The sequence below is a fragment of the Anopheles gambiae genome, chromosome 2 (assembly GCF_943734735.2).
Source record: "Anopheles gambiae chromosome 2, idAnoGambNW_F1_1, whole genome shotgun sequence".
Taxonomy (NCBI): domain Eukaryota; kingdom Metazoa; phylum Arthropoda; class Insecta; order Diptera; family Culicidae; genus Anopheles; species Anopheles gambiae.
Window position 1 is genome coordinate 53,150,978 of NC_064601.1, and position 14,723 is coordinate 53,165,700.

Here is a 14,723-nt window from a genome sequence, read left to right on the forward strand (position 1 = left end):
TAATTATATTGGAAGAATCTTGTACAAGTTTTTCAACTTTTTTCAACTCAATTTCCAATTAAGCTAATCTACTCTACGAAACGTTTAAATTAGATAACTGCCGCTGTCTTTGTTTCTGCCAATTATATATGCAGTATTTAAAACAGATAAACGGTGCAACCAAAGTACCATCGAAATGGGATGCATTTTTGATTTTCATATCGATATTTTCTATATTCAATTTGTGTCTAAAGTTCTACAAGTTCTTTAACAAGTAAGTCTTTGATGCAAATTTGTGGTTTGTACTGTTATCCAAGTTTTAGCCACCCCAGTAAACCCTCCAACACCAAGCCCCTAAGGTCATTAGGCCACGGCAAATTCTCCGTGGCTAATTCCACGAAGGCTCTCTCATGGGGATGTTTTAACATGTTGTTTTGTTTACACACCGTGCTGTCCGCCAGTATGAGCAAATCAGACCATGTAACCGCATAACTATGTGTGAGTATACTCATTGAGGATAGGATATATAAATAGTTTATGATTGTAAAATGTGGTCTTTTCCAAACGTTGGTATTTTTTTCATAATAACCAATTCTTAGGATCGAATACAACTTATAAATCGTATAAAATACCTTCTTTTCTTTATCGTAGCGACCTACGTGATAGCACTGCACATTAAAAAAGCCATATTTTTACGTTTTGTTCATGAACCTGAAAAGGATTTTTCCCTTGCAACATAAATTATTTTTGAATGAATCATCATCTTTCAATGGATTTATAAGCAAATCTCCTATTTCGAATGGCGAAAAATAGCCTTTGTTGTTTTTTTTTTCATTTTGACAATCTTTCGTATAACGTTTTAACACGTTAGGTGTTTTTGTAAGCATATGTGTTGTTCCCTATACACAATATTTGTTTTAGCTTGATGCCATGAACTTTTTCATCTTTAGATTGAGCGGTTATGGCATCTTAAAATATTGCCGTGTAATTTATTCACTTTTTTATTTATTTGTTTAATTTACTTTATTATTCTTGACTTTTGCTATATTTGTCGTAAATATCAGACTAATGTAACAACGTCTTCGAAAGTTTTGAAAAAAAATGTTGATACTAATTACAGATTTCTGCGCAAATATGATTTTTAATGGTAAGTTATCTGTCCCTTTAGATACCTTTGTTTAATTAGGTGCTTTCAATCTTGATAAAGGTAAAGTTAGTTGGTTGTTTTTTGTGTTTTTATACGTAGTATAAATAACACAAGTAGTATTTTGTGTATGTTTATTATATGAGTAAAACGGACCCATTTGGGACGGTCCCATTGTACAGTTGTCAACTCGAACACCTCCACAACATGCCCGTCATGGGTTCAAGCCTAGAATGGATCGTCCTCCCGTAGCAAGGATTGACTATCCGGCTGTGTGGTAAGGAATTAAGTCTTGAAAACCATAAAGGCCGGCATGTCCGCATAGGAAGTTACGCAAAATAGAAGATAAAGAAGATGAGTAAAACATAAGTACCACGGTAAAACAATAACACAATCTTTCGTGTATATTTCCACTAGGTAGTCTGCTACACATGAATTGAAAAATGTTTTACGCTTCATCTCACATAAATTGTTAAACAATTTCCGACTATTTCTAAATAAAGTTCATTTTTCATTTTAGGAAGCTAGAGTTAATTTCAACGTACCTGCTTGTACTTACGTATAGGCTATTGAAAGTTTACCAAACTAGACGTGCATATAAAGTTATGACTGCGATGGCTATCACATTCAATGCACACTATCGGCCTCAGCACCATTTTTCGATAGAAAAAAAGATAGGCGCTCTAGCTAATCTGTCAGTATAACTATTTCTTTCATACCGTTACAAAAAAGTCGATTCCCGTCGAGTTCAGTGTTTAATGTAGACAAACCATTTTTTAAATACAGGCGGTCCCCGAGTTACACGGTACCTCATATACGCGGATTCGGAGATACGCGGTTTTCTAAATTTGACAATTCTTTGAGCAAATTGTACTGATTTGACACATCAATTGCAAATTGCCAAATAATTTCCGTTTTGATCGAATGTTAAAATCTATTTCAAAAGGTTTAAAACAGTTATATTCAGTCAGAATCATCAAATAATTCATAAAGTGACTAAAACCGCCCCCTACTTGCAAAATTACACGAAAATTAGTGATATTTTAGCTGGAAATCACGAGATTCGACTTACGCGGAAATTCGAGACACGCGGTATTTTGCGGACGTTTTCGGTCCCCATTAACCGTGTATCTCGGGGACCGCCTGTAGTTAATAAATGATTTTTCATCAACCAAAACATTGAAAAAGAACCATAACTATTTTAATTTGCTTTTATATTACGTTTTTAAAAACCTCAGCCTTGCATTTTTCAAATATTCGATAATTACGCGTTGCGGATTTTTTCCCATACAAATCGGAACAATCGAAATAGTTCACTTTGCCCTTGAGTGTCATGGAATACCAGTTTTGATGACTCTTTTGACAGGAACTACTAATGTTACCCAGTATGTCATGCTGTGACACTATTTGTTATTTATTTTATGCTGATGTTACAATGCACCGTGATGCTTTCTGTTATTTATTGCTACCCTAGATATCTGAGATGGTTTATAAGATCAGTGATAAGGATGCATTGATGGCCAATCACTTAAACAAAAGAACAAATTTAAATTGAAAAATTTAATAACTTTCGTAATATCCGCATATGATATTTAATGTCAGGTATTCAATCTCTAGAACATCCTAAAATCCTAACACATAATATTGAATATCCAGATCTGTTGTCAAGATAAAGTATAAATACTCACTAGGACACTAATAAGCTATGAACGCTTAAATAATGGACAGGATTGTACCCAAACAATACCCGTTCAATTTAGAAAAAAATCACGTAATAAATCTTTTTTTTGGTAAACTGGGTTTTTAATGGCGCAATAGCCAATGGGGGCTTTTAAGATATCAGCTAGCTGTTTTATATGGAGTTTAACATTTGGCAGCTGAATTCATGTCAACACTCCATACAAACACCCCCCCACATGCAAAATTACACGAAAATTATTGATATTTTGGCTGATTGCAAATCACGAGATTGCACTTACGCGGAAATCGAGATACGCGATATTTTGGGGCCGTTTACGGTCCCCTTTAACCGTGTATCTTGGGGACCGCCTGTGTGTTCATCCTAGAATATTTCACCCGGAAAAATATTTAAACAAATGCCAATTTGTTGCAGGTTTGATCAGGTTAGCTCATGAAGGATTGATTTTTTTTTTCACTGATGAACCGACTTGACACTTCGAACAAAATGAGCTTCAAAACTTGTCTCCTTATTTTGAATGAAAATACGTTAAACACTAGCGCCATCTCTATAATGATTCGCTTACTATTTTCAAACTAGCGCTGCTGGACCTTCTTTCTGATTTCCTCCTCAAATTCCAACGTGCAATGTTTTATCCACTTCTCACCTCTTTTGCTGTTATTTAAAAACCTATAAAAAATATTTTCCGGCGTGTTTTGTCCAAAAATCTTGCCCTACACTTCCTTTTCAATTTGTTTTTGGAAAAGTTGTTTACATCTAACAAGCCGGCAACAGAGCTCATTTTGATAGCAGCGATCGCCTCAATAGCTAATGACAGTGCTTTCGTGTGAGACACTTTTGTAACTCAAATGTCACCTCGGTTCGTCGGTGCTTTCGTTCCCATTAGCTGCACACTCCGCTAATTTCTAAAACCTGCCACAGACTAGATCAGTGTCACAATCGGAAAACATTTGAAAGTATATATGCTTGTATATTTCATTGTTTCTCTTAAGGTTTATGGCATGTTTAACTTATATTCTAAGTACTTAAATAAGCCTAGGCCAAGAATTGTGTAACAATACCAAGAAAGGAGAAAAATGAGAAGGAAAGAAGCGGAAAAGAGTCAAGAAATGGGGGACAAACAAGATCGGAAAGAGCACGGGGCCATGTCGTATAGTCAGTCCTTTCTACGGGAGACGGTTCATACGAGGCTTGAACTCATGATGAGCATGGTGCAGGCTCCCTAGCATTCACCATCGAGTGAGAGGCTGGGGAGCACAATGATTCGATATTCCATTCCATGGATGTGCATTGATAATCATATTTTTATTATTATTTTTTGCACCCACGCAACTAACTCCATTATCAAACAACATAAAATCTGTACGGAGCATGCATTCCATCGATCTGGCAAACACCCCCTGTGCAAAGCGACGGAAGAAATCATTCCCTTTCGCGCATTTTCTCAGGCCTTCTTTTTCCCTCCAACGGCAAATTTGTCGAGCAGCGTTTCGAGCTACCCGTCCCTGGCTCCGCTTCCTACCCCTCGCCTGAGCACGCTGCTGAAGGTTTGGATGTGTTGGTGCGTCAGACGGCCAATCGCTGTCTGCCGTCGTCCGTGCTTTTTCCCTCCATAGCGCTATCTCTTTCACGCGTGTGGTCAATGGTCGCGAGCTGTTGTGGCGCTTAAAAAAAACCGTTAACAAACATTGCGGCGCTGCATTTGATTTTTCACAAATCAAACCAAAGAAGCGCAATGAGTTCAATCGCTGCAATGTAAAAATAACTAACGAATCGCTAGCTCACGCTGGAGGGTTGGCTGTGCAACGCGCAGAACCCTATTTCGAAGTAGCGCACGCAACACAGGTGGCCATGGCCGTGCATAGGAAAGCTTAAACCTAATTGCATAAAGCATAACTTTATGTGACACTATGCTTTTCCTTTCGTATGTCGTAGATTACATAGATAGGCTGAGCCGTCTGCGCAAGGGTGTGAGGGTGCGTGTGTGTGCAACACTGACGCCAAATGTGTATTCTTCCGGAATGTAATGATCCATCGGTCAAAGAAAGGAAGGTGTTCATGACGGTGTTTTTTTTTATTGTGGAGCTGCATCCTTCCCCCTGCCTGCAGCGTATGCATCGGGCAGGATACAGTTTGGCAGTATGCAAGTTGCCCGCTGGATAGGAGCGGGCCCGCGGCACCGCCATCATTCCGCACATCTTAACAGCATGCCCGTCGTGGGTTCTAACCGCGTATGAACCGTCCGCCGTAGCAAGGGGTGACTATCCGGCTACGTGGTACTCAAGTCCTGAAAAGGCCGGCATGATCGCGTAGGCCATTACGCCAATAATAATAATAAGAAGAAGAGGAATAACATAGCATAACAGCCCACACCCGGAGAAGAGATTGGCTTATCTTTGTTGCTGCCGTGTTACCGCTGTGACGCGACAAATGCACGGAATGCAATCGACCAAAACATTAACCTACCGAGCCGAACCCATTTCCAAGGCAGTGCCGGTCGCTCGGCGTCATGATATCGACTCTGAGCCAACAAGCCGCCGAATTCTGGACGAACAGGTGCAGCACCATACGCGCACCGTAATAAACAAATCCAGAATCCTCTTTTGTATGGATTCAATTGAAAATGTTGTTTCCACTTGCATCCGCTAGCTGAATTGGAAAGAAATGTGCTACATATCAGACGCACGTTTGCTTCGATCGTTTGTCTTTTTAATACCCCCAACAGCAGAACCGGTCGCAAAGATGGTGGTGCCAATTAAATGGTTGTATTGTGTCGTAGGTAGCGGTAATCGATCGGGCGGCGTGCAGTGCGTTTTCTAAGAATGCATGGAGTGTGTAGACGCAGCCGGTGACAATGCACGCATCAGAATCAAACAGTTTTGGGGTTCCCACACGCACACACACACACGTGCACGCACGAACGCATGCACGCATGCACGAATGCACGAATGCACGTACGCGCGCACGCGAGCACGCACCCACGAAAGCGCGCAGGCAAGCACACATCCACGATCAACCCCCCCCCCCCCCCCTCCCGCATGATCGATTACGGCTACCTTATCGGAAGAAAGGCTGGTTCCTCATTCAAAGCACCGGGAGGGGAGGGGGATCCCGGCATGATAGAGTGGACGATCACTTTCCCCGCGCTGTGTGTGTGTCGTGGCCAGAAAACTCGAGACAAATTCCGGCACATTGAAAAAAAAAATTTTTTATTGCCACTATACACCGTGCTACAAGATGCTTAGAAGGTCGTTGAAGCATCAAACATGTTCAAATTTAAAAAAAAATATTAGATTAGTGTTAGACGTTCTCCTACGCTTGTTTTAAATAGGCTACTTCACCCTCAATTGGCAGGGGCATCGAATGGTCTCATCAGCAGCGGCACGAAATAAAATATAAACCATCAATACACCGATAACACTTTAAATCCCAAAATGAACCAGCTTCTCCCGCATCGTCAAGGTCACACACAATAAATAAATGCTATACCCACCAAATACAATACACAACCGCAGTGTACATATATACCAACGCATACACACAATCAGCTGACGGCGAAAGGCACGGGCTGAAGCGCAAGTAAGGCAAGGCAGGGAGGGGAAAGGGAGTGAGAGGAAGAAGGAGGAAGGAATGGGCGCCAATATTTTTTGAATTTTTCGGCCGTTTTTTTTTGCTCCACCGTCTGAAATAGTTCATCCATTCCTTCAGCAGATGGCGCTCGTTCCGCACCTAAAAACTGCAAGAAATACGCCGGCTATCCCGCCCCGCTGCGCAGATTCGAGCAGTTTTCTGCGTAGTTTTTTGCGTCGTTTTGTGTCAAAAAATACGCAAAAAACAGCGCTGGACTTCAGCCAAAACTACCCCCCTGTGCAAAGCGACGAAAGAAATCATTCCCTTTCGCGCATTTTCTCAGGCCTTCTTTTTCACTCCTACGGCAAATTTGTAGAGCAGCGTTTCGAGCTACCCGTCCCTGGCTCCGCTTCCTACCCCTCGCCTGAGCGCGCTGTCGAAGGTTTCGATGTGTTGGTACGTCAGACGGCCAATCGCTGTCAGTCGTCGTCCGTGCTTTTTCCCTCCATAGCGCTATCTCTTTCACGCGTGTGGTCAATGCTCGCGAGCTGTTGTGGCGCTTAAAAAACCGTTAACAAACATTGCGGCGCTGCATTTGATTTTTCACAAATCAAACCAAAAAAGCGCAATGAGTTCAATCGCTGCAATGTACAAATGACTAAGGAATCGCTAGTTCACGTTGCCTGTGCAACGCGTTCACGTTTGCTGTGCAACGCGCTGAACCCTAATTCCAAGTAGCGCACGCAAGACAGGTAGCCATGGCCGTGCATAGGAAAGCTTAAACCAAATTACATAAAGCTTAAGTTTATGTGACACTATGATTTTCCTTTTATATGTTGTAGATTGCACAGATATGCTGAGTCGTATGCGCATGGGTGTGAGTGTGCGTGCACAACTGTCGCTGAATGTGTTTTCTTCCGGAATGTTATGATCCATCGGTCAAAGAAAGGAAGGTGTTCATGACGGTGTTTTTTTTTATTGTGGAGCTGCATCCTTCCCCCTGCCTGCAGCGTATACATCGAGCAGGAGACAGTGTGGCAGTATGCAAGTTGCCCGCTGGATAAGAGCGGGCCCGCGGCACCGCCATCATTCCGCACATCTTAACAGCATGCCCGTCGTGGGTTCTAACCGCGTATGAACCGTCCGCCGTAGCAAGGGGTGACTATCCGGCTACGTGGTACTCAAGTCCTGAAAAGGCCGGCATGATCGCGTAGGCCATTACGCCAATAATAATAATAAGAAGAAGAGGAATAACATAGCATAACAGCCCACACCCGGAGAAGAGATTGGCTTATCTTTGTTGCTGCCGTGTTACCGCTGTGACGCGACAAATGCACGGAATGCAATCGACCAAAACATTAACCTACCGAGCCGAACCCATTTCCAAGGCAGTGCCGGTCGCTCGGCGTCATGATATCGACTCTGAGCCAACAAGCCGCCGGATTCTGGACGGACAGGTGCAGCACCATACGCGCACCGTAATAAACAAATCCAGAATCCTCTTTTGTATGGATTCAATTCAAAATGTTGTTTCCATTTGCATCCGCTAGCTGAATTGGAAAGAAATGTGCTACATATCACACGCACGTTTGCTTCGATCGTTTGTCTTTTTAATACCCCCAAGAGCAGAACCGGTCGCAAAGATGGTGGTGCCAATTAAATGGTTGTATTGTCTCCTAGGTAGCGGTAATCGATCGGGCGGCGTGCAGTGCGTTTTCTAAGAATGCATGGAGTGTGTAGACGCAGCCGGTGACAATGCACGCATCAGAATCAAACAGTTTTGGGGTTCCCGCACGCACACACACACACACGTGCACGCACGAACGCATGCACGCATGCACGAATGCACGGACGCGCGCACGCGAGCACGCACCCACGAAAGCGCGCAGGCGGGCACACCCCCCCCCCCTCAACCCGCATGATCGATTACGGACTACCTTATCGGAAGAAAGGATGGTTCCTCACTTAAAGCACCGGGAATGGAGGGGTATCGCGGCATGATAGAGTGGACGATCACTTTCCCCGCGCTGTGTGTGTGTCCGTGTGTGTGTGTCGTGGCCAGAAAACTCGAGACAAATTCCAGCACATTGAAAAAAAAAAATTTTATTGCCACTATACACCGTGCTACATGATGCTTAGAAGGTCGTTGAAGCATCAAACATGTTCAAATTAAAAAAAATATTAGATTAGTGTTAGACGTTCTCCTACGCTTGTTTTAAATAGGCTTCTTCACCCTCAATTGGCAGGGGCATCGAATGGTCTCATCAGCAGCGGCACGAAATAAAATAAACCATCAATACACCGATAACACTTTAAATCCCAAAATGAACCAGCTTCTCCCGCATCGTCAAGGTCACACACAATAAATAAATGCTATACCCACCAAATACAATACACAACCGCAATGTACATATATACCAACGCATACACACAATCAGCTGACGGCGAAAGGCACGGGCTGTGAAGCGCAAGTAAGGCAAGGCAGGGAGGAGAAAAGGAGTGAGAGGAAGAGGAGGAAGGAATGGGCGCCAATATTTTTTGAATTTTTCGGCCGTTTTTTTTGCTCCGCCGTCTGAAATAGTTCATCCATTCCTTCAACAGATGGCGCTCGTTCCGCACCTAAAAACTGCAAGAAATACGCCGGCTATCGTAGTTTTGGCTGAAGTCTAGCGTATTTTTTTGCGTATTTTTTGACGCAAAACTACGCAAAAAACTACGCAGAAAACTGCTCGAATTTGCGCAGCGGGACGATAGCCAGCGCATTTATTGCAGTTTTTAGGTGCGGAACGAGCGCCATCTGCTGAAGGAATGGATGAACTATTTCAGACGGCGGAGCAAAAAAAACGGCCGATTCAAAATTCAAAAAATATTGGCGCCCATTCCTTCCTCTTCTTCCTCTTACTCCCTTCCCCTCCCTGCCTTGCCTTACTTGCGCTTCAGCCCGTGCCTTTCGCCGCTAGCTGATTGGGTGTATGCGTTGGTATATATGTACATTGCGGTTGTGTATTGTATTTGGTGGGTATAGCATTTATTTATTGTGTGTGACCTTGACGGTGCGGGAGAAGCTGGTTCATTTTGGGATTTAAAGTGTTATCGGCCCGCTGCGCAGATTCGAGCAGTTTTCTGCGTAGTTTTTTGCGTCGTTTTGTGTCAAAAAATACGCAAAAAACAGCGCTGGACTTCAGCCAAAACTACGATAGCCAGCGCATTTATTGCAGTTTTTAGGTGCGGAACGAGCGCCATCTGCTGAAGGAATGGATGAACTATTTCAGACGGCGGAGCAAAAAAAACGGCCGATTCAAAATTCAAAAAATATTGGCGCCCATTCCTTCCTCTTCTTCCTCTTACTCCCTTCCCCTCCCTGCCTTGCCTTACTTGCGCTTCAGCCCGTGCCTTTCGCCGCCAGCTGATTGGGTGTATGCGTTGGTATATATGTACATTGCGGTTGTGTATTGTATTTGGTGGGTATAGCATTTATTTATTGTGTGTGACCTTGACGGTGCGGGAGAAGCTGGTTCATTTTGGGATTTAAAGTGTTATCGGTGTATTCATGGTTTATTTTATTTCGTGCCGCTGCTGATGAGACCATTCGATGCCCCTGCCAATTGAGGGTGAAGAAGCCTATTTAAAACAAGCGTAGGAGAACGTCTAACACTAATCTAATATTTTTTTTTAAATTTGAACATGTTTGATGCTTCAACGACCTTCTAAGCATCTTGTAGCACGGTGTATAGTGGCAATAAAAAATTTTTTTTTTCAATGTGCCGGAATTTGTCTCGAGTTTTCTGGCCACGACACACACACAGCGCGGGGAAAGTGATCGTCCACTCTATCATGCCGGGATCCCCCTCCCCTCCCGGTGCTTTGAATGAGGAACCAGCCTTTCTTCCGATAAGGTAGCCGTAATCGATCATGCGGGAGGGGGGGGGGGGGGGTTGATGGTGGATGTGTGCTTGCCTGCGCGCTTTCGTGGGTGCGTGCTCGCGTGCGCGCGTACGTGCATTCGTGCATTCGTGCATGCGTGCATGCGTTCGTGCGTGCACGTGTGTGTGTGTGCGTGTGGGAACCCCAAAACTGTTTGATTCTGATGCGTGCATTGTCACCGGCTGCGTCTACACACTCCATGCATTCTTAGAAAACGCACTGCACGCCGCCCGATCGATTACCGCTACCTACGACACAATACAACCATTTAATTGGCACCACCATCTTTGCGACCGGTTCTGCTGTTGGGGGTATTAAAAAGACAAACGATCGAAGCAAACGTGCGTCTGATATGTAGCACATTTCTTTCCAATTCAGCTAGCGGATGCAAGTGGAAACAACATTTTCAATTGAATCCATACAAAAGAGGATTCTGGATTTGTTTATTACGGTGCGCGTATGGTGCTGCACCTGTTCGTCCAGAATTCGGCGGCTTGTTGGCTCAGAGTCGATATCATGACGCCGAGCGACCGGCACTGCCTTGGAAATGGGTTCGGCTCGGTAGGTTAATGTTTTGGTCGATTGCATTCCGTGCATTTGTCGCGTCACAGCGGTAACACGGCAGCAACAAAGATAAGCCAATCTCTTCTCCGGGTGTGGGCTGTTATGCTATGTTATTCCTCTTCTTCTTATTATTATTATTGGCGTAATGGCCTACGCGATCATGCCGGCCTTTTCAGGACTTGAGTACCACGTAGCCGGATAGTCACCCCTTGCTACGGCGGACGGTTCATACGCGGTTAGAACCCACGACGGGCATGCTGTTAAGATGTGCGGAATGATGGCGGTGCCGCGGGCCCGCTCCTATCCAGCGGGCAACTTGCATACTGCCAAACTGTATCCTGCCCGATGCATACGCTGCAGGCAGGGGGAAGGATGCAGCTCCACAATAAAAAAAAACACCGTCATGAACACCTTCCTTTCTTTGACCGATGGATCATTACATTCCGGAAGAATACACATTTGGCGTCAGTGTTGCACACACACGCACCCTCACACCCTTGCGCAGACGGCTCAGCCTATCTATGTAATCTACGACATACGAAAGGAAAAGCATAGTGTCACATAAAGTTATGCTTTATGCAATTAGGTTTAAGCTTTCCTATGCACGGCCATGGCCACCTGTGTTGCGTGCGCTACTTCGAAATAGGGTTCTGCGCGTTGCACAGCCAACCCTCCAGCGTGAGCTAGCGATTCGTTAGTTATTTTTACATTGCAGCGATTGAACTCATTGCGCTTCTTTGGTTTGATTTGTGAAAAATCAAATGCAGCGCCGCAATGTTTGTTAACGGTTTTTTTTAAGCGCCACAACAGCTCGCGACCATTGACCACACGCGTGAAAGAGATAGCGCTATGGAGGGAAAAAGCACGGACGACGGCAGACAGCGATTGGCCGTCTGACGCACCAACACATCCAAACCTTCAGCAGCGTGCTCAGGCGAGGGGTAGGAAGCGGAGCCAGGGACGGGTAGCTCGAAACGCTGCTCGACAAATTTGCCGTTGGAGGGAAAAAGAAGGCCTGAGAAAATGCGCGAAAGGGAATGATTTCTTCCGTCGCTTTGCACAGGGGGAAGTTTATGGTTCTGACTTCTGTTTCACTCTCGCTCACAGACGATGATCTCCCGTCGCATTCTTACAATCCCGCCGGCTCTACGGTTTGGTCGTTGCTGCTCTTTCTCGCACGTGAGGGAGTTTTCTTTCTCCTTGTTTTTCCCATGTGTGGCATTGGCTGCGAACGATCATTATCCTTATGATCTGTTAGTTAGTTGAAGGGAAATTGTTAGAATCAATGGCTATGGCTCACCAAATGATGCACAAATTCTTGCCTGTTTATGTGCCACGCTGTACGGAAAGCGTTTTGTGATTAGCACAACCTCAAACACAGTATTATGATGTGTGTAGATTTGGGACACATGGTGGTAAACTATTTATGAGGACGAGCAACAATTAAATGCCGCATATTGTATACCCTTTAAACCAAAAGGCAGAATGCATTTTAATCATAATTCTGCTGCTCTATTCAACATGCGTAGCGACTCATTTGACGCAGTCGATCATCACAACGAGACCGGTTCCTACGAGGCCATACGAGATCGATTCCCATCCGGACCATTCCCCCGATAGCAAGAACCGACTATCCTATAGCTTGATTTTAGTAAGGTTAAGAATCCGTTTCAGCTCGATCCACAGCATTGTTCGTTACATCAAAGAAGAAGAAGAAAATTTATACGGGAGGCAATTGGCTTGGTACGCAGATGGCAGGGAGCTCTGGGGTCTTATCGGTCACGGGCTGTAATAGACTACGTGGTTCCAAGGAGCGCTGATATGTGGTCAGCGGGGCGCCAGGTAGTTTGAAAGGTAACATTCCGACTCGTGGGAGCAGCGATTTGGAATGGAATCGCACCTCCCAAATGATCCGGATGGTTCCGATCCGGTAGGTCGACCCGCATCCAGTGGCGTATTAGCACGAGTGGAGGCCTTAAGCGGACACACGAAATTTGACCATTCGGATGTGTCGAGCGACAAGTTGTGTGAGGAATTCTAAACCAGAGAAGGATTGCGAAGCACTTTTACTTCCGTGTAGGGGGATGGGTTCCTCTCCTCGGGGCCCCACGCGGCCGCTTAGTTGGCGTACTGGTTGAACCGCACCTTACTATTGTTTGCCTTAAGCACGGCAAATACAGTTTACATTTTACATTTAGTTTACATTTACATCCTAACCAATACTAGCTTTATTGAACAGCAATACGATTAGAAATGAAAGAAGGAGGAAGGGAGTAAGGAAAAAGGAGGCAAACAAAAGCGGAAGGAGGAACGGGAAGGGTGATAATCGAAGAGATGAGATGAAAAGATGAAGGCGTGGGTTGCGTGCAGCAGCGCGCATTGTTCTGGAGCGACGATGGGTTGTAAACAATGGGGAAAGAGAGCGAAGCGAGCTGAAGGGAGCATACAGGAACGGGAATGACATACAGGAAGGGATCAACATGCATATTTTGTAGGTCGATGTTCTTCCTTCCAGCCATAATTTGGAAAGAAATTTCGGATAGTTATCCCTTGCTACGAGAGACGGTTCGCAGGAGGATTGAACCGAAGACGAGCATGTTGTTAATTCGTGCGAGTTGACTTTACCTGTTACTAATTGGTTTCCTGCGATAGCAGAATAGCCAGTCCTGAGCCACTATGACCATACGGGGCTTGAACCTAGGACGGGCATGTTGTTGTGTTATGTTCGGGCAGTAAGATAACGAGCGGCCCGAAACCAGCTAAGTTATAGAATGCAGGGACGCGTAGAGCAGCTTGGCGCGTGGCTCCGGCTGCACCATCGGCATTTGAGGCTCCCGGGGGGCCGGTCGCCACAGCCAATCCCCGCAGCCGCGGCGCTATCGACAATGCATGCAGCATAAACGTCCCTTACGCATGCTGCGTCACTGGCGAGTGCAGCGACGGGCTAGAACACAACTCTCTATGCCACACTCCAGATAGCGATATGGCCGCGCAGCACCATCCGCAACGATGATGTGTCTCCAAACAAGTCGAGAGAAGGAGCAAGCTAAGCAACGCGAGCGAGAGAAGCGTGCGCTACCTAAGCCGAGGCGGGCCCTGCTCGCTTACAGCATCGAGCGAGAGGCAGGGGAGACGTGCCTCTCTTTTCCGGAGAGGAAACCCGTTAATTAGGAAGAATACGGTACAATATGGTTGTTAAATCCTTACCTGTATTCCCGATTGTGTGGGAAGGAAGGAGAGGAGAGGGGGGGGGGGGATTGGAGGAATTGTGCATTGTTGAATAAAAACAATAAAAAAATGAAAAGAAAAATGTGTTCAAAGACATCATCCCTCATTTGAATATTTGACAATGTTAAGCATTGGTTGGCTTCACATGATATGTTGTGTGTGCTAGTGCATTGATGATCGTCCTTTGATTGATTATTATTTTTTTCACAAGTGCAACTAATTGCACTAACAAACAATATAAAACCCGTACGCAGCATGCATCCGATCGATCCGGCAAATAGCTTCAACGGTAAAGCTATTCATACATCCACGCGACAACTTGCACACGCTGATCAAATCCAGATTCGAACGACGGCTCTAGCCAACGCGCAATGCATCAAGCAGCCAAAAAAAACGGGAAGGAAAAAAAACAATAACCAAGTCAAGCACACAAGGCAAGGTCAAGCATTCGTCAATAACTGCTGGGAGAGAAAGGCAGGAATGAAGGAGGTGGGGAAGCAACGTCACTCAAAACGAATACGATCTGGGTGAACGGATAAAGAAGACAGCAGACAAGCGATATCACTCCCACTACCATGTGAAGGCCGGGCTACATTGATCGTACTCCGTAGTGTA